Consider the following 18,807-nt stretch of genomic DNA (forward strand, 5'->3'; position numbering starts at 1 on the left):
TATGGCTATTTTACTCCACAAAAGCATCAGAAATCCAGGTACTTTACAGCTAGCTTCTTTGCCATTTGTAAGTGTGGCCCTTATCCTCATAGTCCAGAAAGAGGCAAAAACTCTAACCATTCCATCTATGTTTTAGGCCACAAGACAGAGGAAGGAATGAAAACTGGAGTTCAGAACTCATGTTCTACTTTTCAGAAAGGCTAACAAAACCTTCTACATAAACTCGGAGAGAATATCTGAGTCACATGGATGTATCTAAATACAGGGCAGGAGGAGACTTTTTTTCTTTTTTCCTGGGAAGCCTTGTTGAGCTTCTCTTGCTAGAGAGGGATGGATTAGGAACAGAATTAACAGTCTCTGCCCTAGCACCCTCCAGCCTCCATGGAGAAACCAGCACGCTCATCTGTCTCTGGTATTCAGGCTGTAGAACTTTAGGCTCAAAGATGAAAAGCCCTTCAGGTCCTCCGACATCTTTTATCTGCCCCTGGCCCTTCCACATCATTCTGTGGCTGCAGAGACGAGGGGCCTGTCTCCAGCCTATCCTGTGCACCACTCCTACAGTACTGTGGCTGTTCCACTCTGGAATAAGCTGGGGATCCTGGGCACTTCTGTAAAGCTTTCCACTTAAGATGGTACCCAAGACACAGGTCACCTCTACTTTTGGATTCCAGGAATCTAGCTTTGAATGGAAAATCCAAGCATGGGAAGAGAGTTTTCAGAGACAGTCATTATGTCCAGTATAGTCCAACAACACTTTCTGCAATGAAGGAAATCTTTTATATCTACATTGCCAATGTGGTTCAGTTCAGTTCAGTTCAGTCGCTCGGTCATGTCCGACTCTTTGCAACCCCATGAATTGCAGCACGCCAGGCCTCCCTGTCCATCACCAACTCCTGAAGTTCACGCAAACTCACGTCCATCGAGTCAGTGATGCCATCCAGCCATCTCATCCTCTGTCGTCCCCTTCTGCTCCTGCCCCAATCCCTCCCAACATCAGAGTCTTTCCCAATGAGTCAGCTCTTCTCATGAGGTGGCCAAAGTACTGGAGTTTCAGCTTTAGCATCATTCTAGCTACTAGCTTATATGGCTATTCAGCACTTGAAATGTGGCTGGTGCAATTTTTTAATTACTTAAATAGTCATTTGTGGTTAGTGACTACTATATTAAGCAACACAGGAACTTTGTCTAACATGTCCAAATTTGTAGAAACGTTTTAAACTAAATTTTGAGTACATACCAAAGATTATAAAAACAGGTACGGTATAAAAATAAAAGTCAATTGAATACTAATATGCTCATCACCCACTGTAAGAAAAAGAACATTACCAGAAACTTGTTTCACCTCTTTCATGTCTTCCTATTACATTGCCTTTTCTCCACTCACCAAAAGATAACTACTATTCTGAATTCTATGCTTACTATTTTCTTGTTTTTTTTTTAAATGTTTTCATCAAATGTATGTATTACTAAATAATACCCTGTTCATTTTTGCTTCTTTACATAAATGCAATCATAAAGCAACTTGAATTCTTTTACTTACCATTCCATTTGTGAGATGGATTCACATTGATGTGATTGTGGTAAATTTATTTTCACTGCTGTGTAATATTTCATTGGATGACTCTATCTCAATTATTCTTCTGTTATTGGACATTGGCATGATTTCAGGTTTTCTGGTTTTGTCTTGAATTTATAAAACCTTTTATTATATGATTTAGCTGTTTCGAATGTTTACAGTATGATGTTTAGATAAATTACAGTGGTGTTTCTGAAATTTAATAATGGTTCAAAATTTGTATCACTCAAGATAAATGAAGTACCAGTGATATTACTGATCTTTTCCCAAAGGTACATTACATTCAAAGGCAAAAATGTCAGTTTGCAATTATGGTGCTAAATGTCTGATCCCATTATACTTTTTTTTTTTTAATGAAGTAAATCCTAAAAGTTTCCCCATTGAAACCCAAATACAGCAGAGTGCTTCTTGCTTTAAGTTTCTCTTCCATGCCATGTTAAGGAGTTTGGACTTTTCACTTCAATGAGAGGCAGTGCATCCCTTTTTCCCTCTTTCTTTTTTTTAATGATTTTTTTCCTATTGCTTTGTCTATTATTAACAATGCTGTCTTGTTTAGAAAGTCTTTTTATGGGACATCTTGTTATGCCAGGAAGTAATGAAAGTAATGTGGGGACATGTCAAAAAGACATAGGAGCCAACTTGAAGAGGTTTCCACTGGCCAAATATGGACTAACTTGAACACCAAAATAAATTGATAGCAACAGATTATAATCCAGTGACTAAATCCAGTGCTGTGAGTCCACACCAATGTAAATTATAATAGATGATTAAATTCCAAGTTTGGCAAGTAAGATTTTTATAGAATTCAATGTATCTTTCCACAAAATACATATTAATTATATAAGGGAAAAAGTTAAAATACACCAATGTAATTAAGTGATCAAAGTGAACATCAGTATTAGAATGAAACAGAAATCTTACAATCTGATAGGAAGCAATGAGAAGTACAGAGCATAGCTTCAATGCTATTCCTGCCCAATCTGAATCTAATCATGAGTAAACATCTTACAAATCCAGCTTAAGGCACATATTATAAAGTAATTACCCTGTAATCGTCACAAAGATCCATCTAGTCAAAGCTATGGTTTTTCCAGTGGTCATGTATGGATGTGAGAGTTGGACTGTGAAGAAAGCTGAGCACCGAAGAATTGATGCTTTTGAACTGTGGTGTTGGAGAAGATTCTTCAGAGTCCCTTGGACTGCAAGGAGATCCAACCAGTCCATTCTGAAGGAGATCAGTCTTGGATGTTCATTGGAAGGACTGATGCTAAAGCTGAAACTCCAATACTTTGGCCACCTCATGTGAAGAGTTGACTCCTTGGAAAAGACTAATACTGGGAGGGATTGGGGGCAGGAGGAGAAGGGGACGACAGAGGATGATGGCTGGATGGCATCACGGACTCGATGGACGTGAGTCTGAGTGAACTCTGGGAGTTGGTGATGGACAGGGAGGCCTGGCCTGCTGCAATTCATGGGGTTGCAAAGAGTTGGACACAACTGAGTGACTGAACTGAACTGAATCTTCAGAAGTGTCAAGGACATAGATGTTAAAGAAATTTGAGGAACTATTCCAGAATGATAGAGATGAAAGCAGTTGTGTTAATCGGGGTTCTCCAAAGAAAGAAAACCAATAGGATATGTGTGTGTATGTATTTATATACACAAAAACACTCTCTAATTTAATACGTAAAACTAACAATCACAGAGACATGACATATAGGCAACTCATGATTCTGAATTCTATTGCTAGGAAAGATGTTATTTGGACATTGGCTGAAACACGAGTATATCTGAGGATTAAATGGTAATAATCTATGAATGTTAATTGCCAGATTATGATGTTTGTACTGTGGTGATCTAGAGGAAAATGATCATGTTCATAAAAAGTACACACTAAGGTATTAGGTGATGGGACAGCAAACTGACACAGTACTCTCAAATGGTACAAGAGAAAAAAATGTCTTTATACTTTCAACCTTTCTGTAAGTTTGAGATTGCTTCCAATTTTTTTTTAAAGACATGAAATTGTGCTGGTTAAAAGTAAACAAATGTCTGCAATGAACGGAACCAGGTCACCTTGGAGAAAGGGCTGATTCTAGGACCAGGGCAGGGAATATACAAGATGAGCTGAGAGCATCTTTTAGTGCCAGAAAGTAGAGAAGTTCTTGAAAAATTCAAACCCACAGTTATGGAGTATGTCAAAGATCTCTCAGTGGCCAAAGCTGGAACAATTTGAGCAACAAAATTAACTAGTATTGGATTATAACCCAAAGTATAAAATAAATACACGAGTCTGTTTTGATATAAATAAATGATTCAGTAAATAAATGAGTGAGAACAGACAAATGTTTATGTGAAATTCAAAATAGTTTATGCAGTTTCTCTACCCTCAAGCAAAGGGAGCATGACTTACCACTGCTACCGTGTAGGATGAGCCTAGTAACTTTCTCCCAAAAGTTGGAGGAAAGTTACAGTGAAGAAACATGATCGATAGTGATAAATGATGAGTGATGTTGATAGTATGTACCGTTAATATGGGCTTCCCAGGAGGCACATTGGTAAAGAATCTGCCTGCCAATGGAGGAGACACAGGAGACGTGGGTTCAATCCCTGGGTTGGGAAGACCCCCTGCAGTAGGAAATGGCAACCCACTTCAAAATTCTTGGCTGGAAAATTCCACGGACAGAGGAGGCTGGCGGGCTACAGTCAATGGAGTCGCAAAGAGTCAGATGTGACTGCATGTGACACGCACACACACACCCTTGATATAATGGGATGAAGGTAGCACTTTACCTCTGTGAGGCCCGAAACTGTAACCCCAGGCTAGTCGTGAGAAAAACATCAGACAAATTCCAATAGACAGTCTACAAAGTAACTGATAAGTACTTCTCAAAACAGCCAAATTCCATCCGAAACAAGGAAAGTCACGGCTGTGAGGAACCTAAAGAGACAGGATGACTAAATGTAATAGTGTAATATGGTATCCTAAATAGGATCCTGGAACAGAAAAAAAAGAACAGTAGGTAAGAACAAAGAAAACGTAAAGAAAGTATGACTTTTAGTTCACAATTACGTTCAAGGGAAAATCCTTTCTTCCTTTCTATGTAAGGAAATCCAGTCCCTCCCTATTCCATTTCTCCCCTGTGTGTCTCTTTGACATTTACAGAGACCATGTCACTTCTGACACTGCTGTTCACCAAACGTGTAGAGGTTGATGACTCCGTCCTTGGGCTTGACTAATTTGCTAGAGCAGCTCACAGAACTCAGGGCAACATTATGTTAACCAGTTTATTATTGGAGATGATCAAGGATACAGATGAATAGCCAGATGAAGAGAGGTCTGGAAGGGTCCCAAGCACAGGAGCTTCCTGTGGAGTTGGGACCCCTCCCAGCGTGGACCCCTCCCCTCACAAACCTGGAAGTTCTTCAAACCCCATGCTTTTGGAATTTTATGGAGGCTTCATCACGGGGGCATTGCTGCTGCTGTTGTTCAGTTACTAAGTCGTATCGGACTCTTTGTGACCCCATGGAATGCAGCACACCAGGCTCCTCTGTCCTTCATTCTCTCCTGGAGTTTGCTCAAGTCCATGTTAATTGAGTTTGTGATGGTATCATTAACTCCATATTCAGCCATTCTCTCTTCTCCCAGCTCTCATCCAGGAGCCCACACAGAGTTGGGTCATAAGAACAAAAGAGACTCCTCTCTCCCTCTCTCTCTCTTTAGTCGCTAAGTTGTGTCCAACTCTTGTGACCCCATGGACTGTAGCCTACCAGGCTCCTCTGTCCATGGGATTCTCCAGGTAAGAATACTGGAGTGGGTTGCCATTTCCTTCTCCAAAAGATACTCTTATTACCATATTTCCTATTAGGAAATCACAAGGGTTTCAGGAGCTTTGTGTCAGAAACAGAGATCAAAGATCAATAATAGAACAAGAGATGTTCCTAGTGTTCTTATCACTTATGAAGTAACATGAGTTTTAGGAGCTCTGTGCTGGGAACTGTGTGCAGAAATGTATTTTCTATTTTCCTTGAATAGATTTGTTTATTAATTATAACAAATATACTAAATATACTAACGTAAGATGGTAATAACAAGAGAAACTGACTATAGCATGGATAGGAACTCTCTGTACTGTCTTCACAGTTTTTCTGTAAATCTGAATAGTTCTAAAAACCAACGTTTAAAGAATAATTAAATCTTAATGTCCTTCAAAAAGTTTTACAGTTTTCTCCACTATGGTCTTGCATATATTTTGCCACATTTATTCCAACATACTTTATGTTTTCCTTGCTTTTGTAAATGTAGTGTCTTTTTATATTATTATTATACACCCTAATAATTTATTGATGGTGTACAGAAATGAACTTAGTTTTATATATTTACTTTGGTATTCAACAACCTTCTTCAACTTCATTATATCTAAAATAATTATTTTCACTTTCACATAGGCATTTATTAGCATCTTTGAAGGACAGTTTTGCTTATTCCTTTCCACTTATCTCAACTTGCATTCCTTTTTCTTATCTTACTGTCCTGTCTAACAAATAGACTGGTGATAATAGGCATAATTGTCTTATTCCTGGCTTTAAAGAGAATGATACTTGCTTCAGGGTTTTGGGCTTTGTTTTCATTTGGGGTTTATCTTTTTTTTCCTAGCCTTTATTTGGTTAAGGAGCTCACTTCTATTCCTAGCTCACTAAGATTATTGATCATAAATGAACATTGGATTTTACTGAACAACATATTCTGTATCTTACTTGTATCTTTTGAGAGCATCTTTTGTGTGTTTGTGTGTGACTTCCATGGTGGCTCAGATGGTAAAGAATCTGCCTGTTATGTAGGAGACCTGGGTTCAATCCCTGGGTGGGGAAGATCCCCTGGAGGAGAGCATGGCAACTCACTCTAGCATTCTTGCCTAGAAAATCCCATGGACAAAGGAGATTGGCGGGCTACAGTTCATGGGGTTGCAAAGAGTCAGACACGACTGAGTGACTAACACTTTCTATTTTCTTTTCATCTTCTACTGTGGTAAATTTTGGTTCGGTTCAGTTCAGTTCAGTCGCTCAGTTGTGTCCAACTCTTTGCAACTCCATGAACTGCAGCACGCCAGGCCTACCTGTCCATCACCATCTCCCGGAGTTCACTCAAACTCACATCCATCGAGTTGGTGATGCCATCCAGCCATCTCATCCTCTGTCGTCCCCTTCTCCTCCTGCCCCCAATCCCTCCCAGCTTCAGAGTCTTTTCCAATGAGTCAGCTCTTCGCACGAGGTGGCCAAAGTACTGGAGTTTCAGCTTCAGCATCATTCCTTCCAATGAACACCCAGGACTGATCTCCTTCAGAATGGACTGGTTGGATCTCCTTGAAGTCCAAGGGACTCCCAAGATTCTTCTCCAACACCACAGTTCAAAAGCATCAATCCTTCGGCACTCAGCTTTCTTCACAGTCCAACTCTCACATCTATACATGACCACTGGAAAAACCATAACCTTGACTAGACGGACCTTTGTTGGCAAAGTAATGTCTCTGCTTTTGAATATGCCATCTAGCAGAAATTCTGGTTAAGCTACAGTAATTGGTTATAATAAATTTTAGGTGTAAAGACATAGTCATTCCAGATTTCTCCAATCTTTTCAAAGTTTTAACTCAATCAAATAATTATTTTTCTTTTCTCCTCATATTCTCATGAGTGGAATCTAAGTATGAGGAGCTTCCATGTGGCCGTGGCCGCGCAGGAGGGGCTCTGGTTCTTTCCATGCCGTCCCTCTGTATTGTAATTCTAGCTGGTGTCTGGTCACCCATCATTCCTGGCTCTTGTCCCAGCTCTCGGGGCTCTTCTGGTTCACCGGCCCTCTTGCAGTCACTTTCCACCCTCTTTTAGGGTTGTGGAAACTTCTGCGTGCTATCCTCTACTACTTTAGAGAAACAAATCTTGGCGGCTGGACTCCAGCATATTTTCAGATCACATGCTATCATCGTTTCTACTACAGCTATTGTTTGCTGCCAGGCTGTACTCCCCGAGGAGAACTGCCTGGGGGACCATCCCACAGAGGTCCTGACAGGAAGTGGGGCACACATTTCCTCTCAGTCTCTACCATTACTAGGAAATTCTATCCTTGCCTCCACAGATAGCTCAGAAGCGAGGATGCAAGCCAGGGAAAGGGTCCTTTCTCAGAGACACTCTATATCTCATTTTTATCACCAACTTTCTCTTCAGGTTAGGAAAACTGGCTCTTTTATCACCATTTTTTTTCTACCAATATCGGGCACTAATGGTATTACTTCCAGCGATTGGTACTCAAATTCCATGCTTTTGAGACTCAAAAAACCTTTTTTTCTCAGCCTATTTTTTTTTTCTACTAAGAGATTCAAAGCTCTATTTTGAAACATATAAACTGAACATTGACTCATCTTTTTCTTTTCATTTCTGTAGTAACAGCCCTCCCCTGAGGGCAGTAAATACTGAAAGCACTGCTCACTGCTGCCTGGGTTGGGGGAAGGAGGGGGAGGCAGGATATTCCAGGAACAACAAGTAATTATCACAATAACATTTCAAAATAATACTGTGCACAGCTTCCACACCCTTAGCTCTTTCCTAAGCTTCACACATGTGCTTCTCACCAGCTAACTCTAGTTGAATATCTTTAAACACTCTTACATTTATTAGATACAAAGCTGAACTCGCCATTGCCCAATATTCTCTGTGTCTGGAAATGGCATTACTATCTATCCAGGATCAAAGGCTAGAAACTTCTGAGTATCCTCAAATTCTTACCCCCTGCCACTTTTCCTACCACCAATTTGTTAGTTAATAGAACTCTTCTCTCTCCAATCTCATTTTAATATGTTGTCTTATTAGTTTTCATGGCTCATGTCAGTGTACCAACCATTCTCCACCTATTGGCTGAGACAGGTAGGTAACTCTTCATCCTTCTGGAGCCACTTTTGTCTTCAGAGACAAAGATTTGTACGCAGGTAGTTTATTTGGGGTCATACTTCCAAGGACCAACTGTGCAGGTCCCTATCCAGCTATAGAAACTGGCAAATGCTGCAAACCAGGGTACTTTTTTTTTTTCCTAGAAAGCCAGAAAAAAACATTGACCGGCATAATTCTGAACTGTAGAGAACATGAGTGAGGGCCAAAGAAGTGTCAAATAGAGAAGCAGGTAAAACCAATGCACTGGTTTTTGAGTTACTGAGCTTGATCACTATTATTGGTTGACCTGGGGCTCAGTCTCACTAAGGTCCCCTGAAGAGCCCTCAGTTCAGTTCAGTTCAGTCGCTCAGTCATGTCCGACTCTTTGCGACCCCATGAATCGCAGCACGCCAGGCCTTCCTGTCCATCACCAACTCCCAGAGTTTACTCAGACTCACATCCATCGAGTCCGTGATGCCATCCAGTCATCTCATCTTCTGTCGTCCCCTCTACTCCTGCCCCCAATCCCTCCCAGCATCAGAGTCTTTTCTAATGAGTCAACTCTTTGTATGAGAAGTCCAAAGTACTGGAGCTTCAGCTTTAGCATCATTCCTTCCAAAGAGAGCCATAGAGCCATGTAAAATATACTTAAGAATTTCTTTTTCCTTGGCTGTGCTGCCCTACTTACAGGATCTTAGTTCCCAACTAGGGATTGAAGCTGGGTCCCCTGCAGTAGAAGCACAAAGTCCTAACCACCAAGGAATTCCCATAACTCAGAATTATCTTCCCAAGAAAGGAGTTTTTATCCACTGGCTTTCATTCCCCACTGGACAGGGGTTGTCTTGCAGGGTGTCACCTCTCCTACTTTTCCAGATTTGCTTGCATGTAGGATGGCTGAGTAGGCCCCAGGTGACACCTTGAGCAGGAGTGGCAATGAAGCCCAGGTGCAGAACAAGCTCCCATGCTCAGGGAGCATGACCCTGCTAAACAACCAAAGGGCATTACTGCCTGATGGCATCACCAGCCAGCTGGTTGCTGCAGCAGGACTGAAGTAAACACTAGTTGAGAGGACATGAGGGAATGTGCAAAAGAAATCTGCTACAAGGCTTAGTAGGATAAGCTGCAGTGCCCACTGTGGTAACCGGGCTCAGGGTCGTAATTAATATTCATCATCTCTCTCCACCCAGTCTAATTTCCCCCACGCTTGGCCGGCACTTCAGCAAGTCTGGGTTGTTGCCTGGTGGTGACTCAGGTTTTTATTCCCGAGGGCCATGAACCATCAGTTGTGTTAATCTTATCAGGCCAAGGTTGATATAACAGACTGCTTACAGATATCACTGGACATGCAAGTACTAAGATATGCTGCAGTAAAGTCCCTGAGTTCTATACATATTCTTTCTTGGAGAACCCCAAACCAGCTCTTCATGACAATCAGAGTTGACCCCTCCACCATGCCCTATATGATAACTTCTGTATCTGCCTACTAGCATGACAGGCACTGTGTCTATCAGATTGAGTCCCTTAAATCTATTTCTCACTTACACTGTATAATCATAAGGGATTTGATTTAGGTCATACTTGAATGGTCTAGTGGTTTTCCCTACTTTCTTCAATTTAAGTCTGAATTTGGAAATAAGGAGTTGGTGATCTGAGCCACAGTCAGCTCCCGCTCTTGTTTTTGCTGACTGTATACAGCTTCTCCATCTTTGGCTGCAAAGAATATAATCAATCTGATTTCAGTGTTGACCATCTGGTGATGTCCATCTGTAGAGTCTTCTCTTGTGTTGTTGGAAGAGGGTGTTTGCTATGACCAGTGTGTTCTCTTGGCAAAACTCTATTAGCATTTGCCCTGCTTCATTCCATACTCCAAGGCCAAATTTGCTTGTTACTCCAGGTGTTTTTTGACTTCCTACTTTTGCATTCCAGTCCCCTATGAAAAGGACATCTTTTTTGGTTGTTAGTTATAAAAGGTCTTGTAGGTCTTCATAGAACTGTTCAACTTCAACTTCTTCAGTGTTGCTGGTTGGGGCATAGACTTGGATTACTGTGATATTGAATGGTATGCCTTGGAAACGAACAGAGATCATTCTGTTATTTTTGAGATTGCATCCAAGTACTGCATTTTGGACTCTTTTGTTGACTATGATGGCTACTCCATTTCTTCTAAGGGATTCCTGCCCACAGTAGTAGATATAATGGTCATCTGAGTTAAATTCACCCATGCCAGTCCATTTTAGTTCACTGATTCCTAGAATGTCGATGTTCACCCTTGACATCTCTCGTTTGACCACTTCCAATTTGCCTTGATTCATGGACCTGACATTCCAGGTTCCTATGCAACATTGCTCTTTACAGCATCGGACCTTGCTTCTATCACCAGTCACATCCACAACAGGGTATTGTATTTGCTTTGGCTCCATCCCTTCATTCTTTCTGGAGTTATTTCTCCACTGATCTCCTGTATCTGAGGTTATTGATATTTCTCCTGGCAATCTTGATTCCAGCTTGTGCTTCTTCCAGCCCAGTGTTTCTCATGATGTTCTCTGCATAGAAGTTAAATAAGCAGGATGACAATATACAGCCTTGACGTACTCCTTTTCCTATTTGGAACCAGTCTGTTGTTCCACGTCCAGTTCTAACTGTTGCTTCCTCGCCTGCATACAGATTTCTCAAGAGGCAGGTTAGGTGGTCTGGTATTCCCATCTCTTTCCGAATTTTCCACAGTTTCTTGTGATCCACACAGTCAAAGGCTTTGGCATGGTCAATAAAGCAGAAATAGATGTTTTTCTGGAACTTTCTTGCTTTTTCCATGATCTAACGGATGTTGGTAATTTGATCTCTGGTTCCTCTGCCTTTTCTAAAACCAGCTTGAACATCTGGAAGTTCATGGTTCACGTATTGCTGAAGCCTGGCTTGGAGAATTTTGAGCATTACTTTACTAGTGTGTGAGATGAGTGCAGTTGTGCGGTAGTTTGAGCATTCTTTGGCATTGCCTTTCTTTGGGATTGGAATGAAAACTGACCTTTTCCAGTCCTGTGGCCACTGCTGAGTTTTTCAAATTTGCTGGCATATTGAGTGCAGCACTTTCACAGCATCATCTTTCAGGATTTGAAACAGCTCAACTGGAATTCCATTACTTCCACTAGCTTTGTTCGTAGTGATGCTTTCTAAGGCCCACTTGACTTCACATTCCAGGATGTCTGGCTCTAGGTGAGTGATCATACCATCGTGATTATCTTGGTCATGAAGATCTTTTTTGTACAGTTCTTCTGTGTATTCTTGCCACCTCTTCTTAATATCTTCTGCTTCTGTGAGGTCCATACCATTTCTGTCCTTTATCGAGCACATGTTTGCATGAAATGTTCCCTTGGTATCTCTAATTTTCTTGAAGAGATCTCTAGTCTTTCCCATTCTGTTGTTTTCCTCTATTTCTTTGCATTGATCACTGAGGAAGGCTTTCTTATCTCTCCTTGCTATGCTAAAGCTGAAACTCCAGTACTTTGGCCACCTCATGTGAAGAGTTGACACATTGGAAAAGACTCTGTGCTGGGAGGGATTGGGGGCAGGAGGAAAAGGGGACGACAGAGGATGAGATGGCTGGATGGCATCACTGACTCGATGGATGTGAGTCTGAGTGAACTATGGGAGATGGTGACAGACAGGGAGGCCTGGTGTGCTGCGATTCATGGTGTTCCAAAGAGTCAGACATGACTGAGCAACTGAACTGAACTGAACTGAACTGATCTCCTGTAGCATACTGGGCACCTACCGACCTGGGGAGTTCCTCTTTCAGTATCCTATCATTTTGCCTTTTCATACTGTTCATAGGGCTTTCAAGGGAAGAATACTGAAGTGGTTTGACATTCCCTTCTCCAGTGGACCACATTCTATCAGACCTCTCCACCATGACCTGCCCGTCTTGGGTGGCCCCACACAGCATGGCTTATTTTCATTGAGTTAGACAAGGCTGCGGTCCATGTGATCAGATTGGCTGGTTTTCTGTGATTATGGTTTCAGTGTGTCTGCCCTCTTGTAACACCTACCGTCTTACTTGGGTTTCTCTTTCCTTGGACGTGGGGTATCTCTTTACAGCTGCTCCAGCAAAGCGCAACTGCTGCTCCTTACCTTGGACGAGGTCGCCCCTCCTGACCTTGAACATGGAGTAGCTCCTCTCAGCCCTCCTACGCCTGCCTGATAGACAGAGTGCCTGATGAACTATGGATGGAGGTTTGTGACATTGTACAGGAGACAGGGATCAAAATCATCCCTAAGGAAAAGAAATGCAAGAAAGAAAAATGGCTTACAAATAGCTGTGAAAAGAAGAGAAGTGAAAAGCAAAGGAGAAAAGGAAAGATATAAGCATCTGAATGCAGTTCCGAAGAATAGGAAGGAGAGATTTCTGACTTTTGCTATTCTGTAACGCTGCTCCTTCTCCTCCTTCCCTCAATAACATTAACATTGCCTCCATATAAACCCAAGAAGACAAGTTTGGAAAATAATTAGAAATTCAACATTTTATTTAAAAAGTGAAGACTATGCTATAGGTAACGCATGGTGGTGTGCGTGTTTATGTGCAAATGTGGGTAATTTTATCTTCTCTCTCTTCATGCCGCATTTCTAAGGCAAAGAAGTTATTTCTGAGTTACACATGGCCTGAAATGTCTAAACCATTGAGAAAATTCTCATTTTCATTCCACTTTAATTATTAAGAGATGGTGAATGATAACATGAATGGCTTGAGGGGTTTGTAAGAAACCACTTATAAATTAAGCTAAAGGCCTTATCTACCTGCACAAACTTGTTTATCTTTCAATAAAGATACAGTGCAGATAAATAATAATTTACAAGCAAGTTATTAAATAAATTTATTGCATCTGAATTCTTCCTCCTCCTCATTTTTGAGGCCAAATATAAAGTCACTTCTTCTAAGGAGATATTTTTGAGATTAAAACGCTATACCTGTCTAGTGAAAGTACAAAAACAGCCTGGTATCTCTTACTAGAAATACATATAGAATCACAGAATTTTAGAGCAAGAGGGCATGTCCCTTGTTGTATGTGGCTAGCAGATGTTGAAGGACAAAAGTAGTGTTTACTGCAGAATAAATACAGAAATACTGACTTTAAAAATAATGTTCTTTTGCCACATTGAGCTTTTTGGATCAATTTTATGTATAGAAATATTTTTCCTCTTATTCCTAAAATCACCCACGTAAGCTAACAATTAAAATTTATTATTAGCTCCCTCATGCTTTTTTTCTTTATAATTCATCTATGGATCACTCCAATATTTTTTTGAATAATTCATTTGATATTTCTCAATTTGTTTTACCCTTGTGTTTTTTCTGGATTTTCTCCACTATGAATACATTTTTTTCCTCACAGTTAAATTTTTGTCCTCTGTTGAAATATTTCCCTTGAACATATTCCTGAAAGGAAGCTTGCCAGAATAAAAGAGATCTGGATGATACAAATGAATGTACTTGGGAAACAGAAAGAGACTCACAGACTTAGAGAACAGAACTCATGTTTGCTCCGGGGGAAGGGATAGTTAAGGACTTTGGGAGGGTCATGTGCACACTGCTATATTTAAAATGGATAACCACAAAAAACCTATTGTATAGCACATGGAGCTCTGCTCAGATATTACGAGCCTGAATGAGAGGGGGTCTGGGGGAGAATGGATACATGTATATGTATGGCTGAGTCCCTTCACCGTTCACCTGAAACTATCATGACATTGTTAATCGGCTCTACCCCAATACAAAATGTCTTTGGTGTTAAAAAAGAATAATAAAATGTAATTTTAAAAAAGAAAGAAATCTGAATGAGTATATGTTTTGCTGAGAACTGCTTTGATGCCCAGTTCTAGGAGGCACCATTCTCATAAGATGCAGAAAAGGTGATCCTCTGTGGAGTCCTGCAACAGGACAGCCCTGCTGCTGTTGCATAGCGCCACTGCCAGAAAGACTGCTCTGTTTATCAGCGCCTGTTGCCCCATACCAAGGCTTCCCTGGTGGCTCAGAGGTTAAAGCGTCTGCCTCCAATGCGGGAGACCCGGGTTCGATCCCTGGGTCGGGAAGATCCCCTGGAGAAGGAAATGGCAACCCACTCCAGTATTCTTGCCTGGAGAATCCCATGGACTGAGGAGCCTGGTGGGCTGCAGTCCACAGGGTCACAAAGAGTCGGACACGACTGAGTGACTTTACTTACTTACTTATTTCCCCATACCTCCTTTAGTATTTTATTTGCTTTTGCTACATTATTAGGTATAAAGAAACAGTTATTTTAACTTGTATTATTTACTTACTAAAATATGAATATTTTCCTGGCTTGCTCTTTATGTTTCTTTTTGTAACAAGCTGTTAGTTATTATCCTTTAAAATGAATTAACCCATGAAGAATGTTCTGACTAGAACCTGGTGTACAGTAAGTTCTGAATAAATGCTATTTATTCTCATGATTAGTACTGTTAAAATATTATTTTTGTTTCTGTTACTGTGATCATCTTTGGACCTAAAATAGGGGCATTTAGCCCATGGATTTATTACCAAATTCCTGCTTTGTTTCTCTTCCTTCCCTCCTTCTTTCTTTCCTTCCTTTTTTTCTTTCTCTATTTTTAATAGACTATATTTTAGAACAGTTTTAGGGTCATAGCAAAACTGAACAGAAGGTAGAGATTCTTAAATATTCCTTGTCCTGACACATGCATAGCCTTTCCTATGATCAACATTCCCCATGAGACAAATGCATTTACTACAACTGACAAATATACATTGATGCATCATTATCAGCCAAAGTCCGTAGTTAACATTAGAGCTCACTCTTGGTGTTACACCTTCAATGAATTTAGACAAATGTACAGTGACATATATCTACCATTAGAGTAGCATACAAAGTAGCTTTTCTGCCTTAAAAATCCTCTGTGTCCTGCTTATTCATCCCTCTCTCATCACAACCTCTACCAACCATTGATTTTTTTACTGTCTCCATGAAATCAAGTGAAAGTCGTTCAATCATGTCTGACTCTTTGCAACCCCATGGACTATACAGTCAATGGAATTCTCCAGGCCAGAATACTGGAGTGGGTAGGGTAGCCTTTCTCTTCTCCAGAGGATCCTCTCAACCTAGGGATTGAACCCAGGTCTATGCATTGCAGGCAGATTCTTTACCAGCTGAGCTACAGGGGAAACACATAGTTCTGCTTTTTCCAGAAGGTGATATACTTGGAATCATACAGTGTGCAGTCTTTTCCTATTAGCTTCCTTCACTTACTAATATGCATTTAAGTTTCCTCCAAGTCTTTTTATGGCTTGATAACTCACTTCCTTTTAGCACCAATAATATTTCATTGTCTGTATGTGTTGGTTGCTCAGTCATGTCCAGCTCTTTGAGATCTCATGGACTGTAGCCCACCAGGCTTCTCTGTCCATGGGATTCTCCAGGCAAGAATACTGGAGTGGGTTGCCATTCCTTCTCCGGGGGACATATATCTTAGTTTACCTATCCATTCACTTACTGAAGGACATCTTGGTTGATTCCAAGTTCTGGCAATTGTGAATAACGCTGCTATAAACATCCTCATGCAGGTTTTTTCATGAACATAAGGTTTCAGTTCCTTTGGGTAGATACTGAGGAACACAACTGCTGGATCTAATCATAGGAGTATATTTTGTTTTATAAGAAAATGCCAACTGTTTTCCAAATCACTGCACTATATTACTTAGCAGTCCCACCAGCAATGAATGAAGGTTCCTGTTTTCCACATCCTCCTCGGCATCAGCTGTGTCAGTGTTCTGGATTTTGGCCATTCTAATAAGTATAAAAGGTATGTGTATATATAGTTGGATCACATTTTAATTTTCTTTTTCCTGATAGCATATGTGTGTGAACAGTAGGTGTTTTATGCTACCTTGTGTGTGAAGCACAAGTCTGTGGTACAAGAGATTATGCAGAATATTTCTCTTTTTTTTTTTCCTACTGAGTCACCTTTTCATCCAGGTCTCCCTTAGGTGGACATCTAGGACTTTCTTTCTTCTACCATGGGCCTTCTACTCCTTCACTTAGGGTCCTGGCCTTTTTCTCCTTCCTGCCTGTGTCCTAGAGGCTGGAGTCAGACCCCTGAGGTCTTGTGTGTCCCCTGGAGCAGTGGTGTCTGTTCAGGGTCTTCACATCTTGGGAGAAGGTTTCACTCCTTCAGGTTCTGGAGAGTGAAGCATCTATGTGACAAAGTTTTTGTTTGCAGATGGTGAGCACTTCTCACAGCCAAATTTTGGTACAAAGCCTTACCAAGGATTTCTTTCCATTTTGATGTGTGAGGGCTTCCCTGGTGCCTCAGTGGTAAAGAACCTGCCTGCAATGCAAGAGACGCAGGTTTGATCCCCTGGAGAAGGAATTGGCACCCACTCCAGCAAGAAGCCTGAAGAATTCCATGGACAGAGGAGCCTGGCGGGCTATAGTCCATGGGGTTACAAAGAGTTTGACACACGACTTAGCTTTCAGAAGAGAAGGTGTGAAATGGAAATGGGGCCATAAAGAAGGAAAAAAAAAAAAAGGAAGAGTCAAATCCAGCCACTTATGTAAAACTTTGAATTGTTTAGTTCTATTTGTACATTTTCTGTATCATTAACCTTTATTCACACTTATTAAATTTTTAAAAATACATATTTGCTTTATATTTTAAAAGATACTGCTTTTCCACTACAGATAGTTTCTGGAATTCTTACCATTTATTTTTCCTGTAAGTGGTTTCCTATTTTCTATAGAGGTTTCCATCGATATTTTAATTATAGTATATTAAATCTATGACTAAATTAGAAAGAATATTATGTTCCACACTATATTAATCATTTATACCCCAGAAGATGACATGTCATTCTACTCAAACCTACCTTTATTGTAATGCTTTTAAATTAGATCTAGTTGGGACTTAGACTAATTTCATAAATGTCTTAGCACCTTAGCATGGCTAATACATATTGGATTATTTAAGAAGGTTGATAACAAACTAAGAAAGAAAATCAAAATAACATACCGATGGAAAGTTATAAAAGATATCAAAAAAATAAGTCTGAATAATGATGCTAATAATCCTAATTAGCTTTACTGGATCAAAAATTGCCTTGTCCTTTGGTAACCCCATTCTGTCAGGTGAGTGGCTCCTGGCAATCCTTCCGTCAGTCAGGTGTTAGTGCCCCACACAACTTGTTCCATTTGGGTGACACCAACTCATTTCTAAGCTAAACTGTTTTGTCGTTCAAACCTCCCTAAGTTAGGGTTGCCATATCAAACACAGGACAGTTAAGTTTGCATTTCAGGTAAGCAACTAATATCTTATTCTAGTATAGGTATTTCTAGGTATTGCATTCTCATTGTTTATCTGAAATACAAATTTTAACTGGAGATCTATTTCTATATCTATACCTATACCCACCTACAACTATATGTGCATGTGTGTATTTCTAGTATTTTCCTAAATCTGGCACTCCTACCGTTTACCCAAGGTATAAAACTAGTTTTATTTTCTGGTCTGAATGACACACCTAGTTCACAATTAATGTGCTGGCTAATGGAGACGAAGTTTTTGAGACCAGCAAAGTAATAACAAATACATCTTTTAAAGCATTCAGTGATCTGCAGTCCACACTTTCTAGGATATAAAAGATCAGACCAGAAGGCTCAAGTCTCCACCTTCAAATCAATTACACACTTTTATTGAACTGATCATGCCAATTCAGCTATCCTAAGATGCCTAAGCCTTAGTTATATCTGCCTAAGAATTCATTCCTCAGTATATCTGCCTAAGAATTCACTCCTTCCCTAGTCCCTGCTAATTCTCTCAGAATCTTTCTTACATACACCTTCCTGCTTTGTCTGAGGTCTCCAATACTGGCTCAAGCTCACTCATGGACATGTGCCTTCTGTGTGCCTACCCAGTGCATCCTCTAGGCAGGCTGCAGCCTGTCTGTGGCTTCCTGCCTCCCTCCCGCTTCACAGCACTCTGGCACTCCTTCCAGCCACAGTCTTGTTCTTCTATCACCCCACGTGATCTTGGAGAACTCCGCTGCTCACTGCAGACTGACTGGGAGAGGGGATGAGTAGCCCCTGACGCTGGCCTTGGTGTTCTCCTGTTGAACATAAAGAATTTCACAGAACAAACATCAGACCAGGCCCCTGCTACCAAGGTGGGTCAAGGCAGAAACAAGTCCACTCTGTAATCATGTCCGAATAACAAAACTGACGACCCAAACATGCTCTAACCTGCCTCACAGGACTGGCTGCTGCTTGTTTACCAATTAAGGCTTTAGCTTGATG

This window comes from Oryx dammah, unplaced genomic scaffold, assembly GCF_014754425.2.
Source record: "Oryx dammah isolate SB20612 unplaced genomic scaffold, SCBI_Odam_1.1 HiC_scaffold_26, whole genome shotgun sequence".
Taxonomy (NCBI): domain Eukaryota; kingdom Metazoa; phylum Chordata; class Mammalia; order Artiodactyla; family Bovidae; genus Oryx; species Oryx dammah.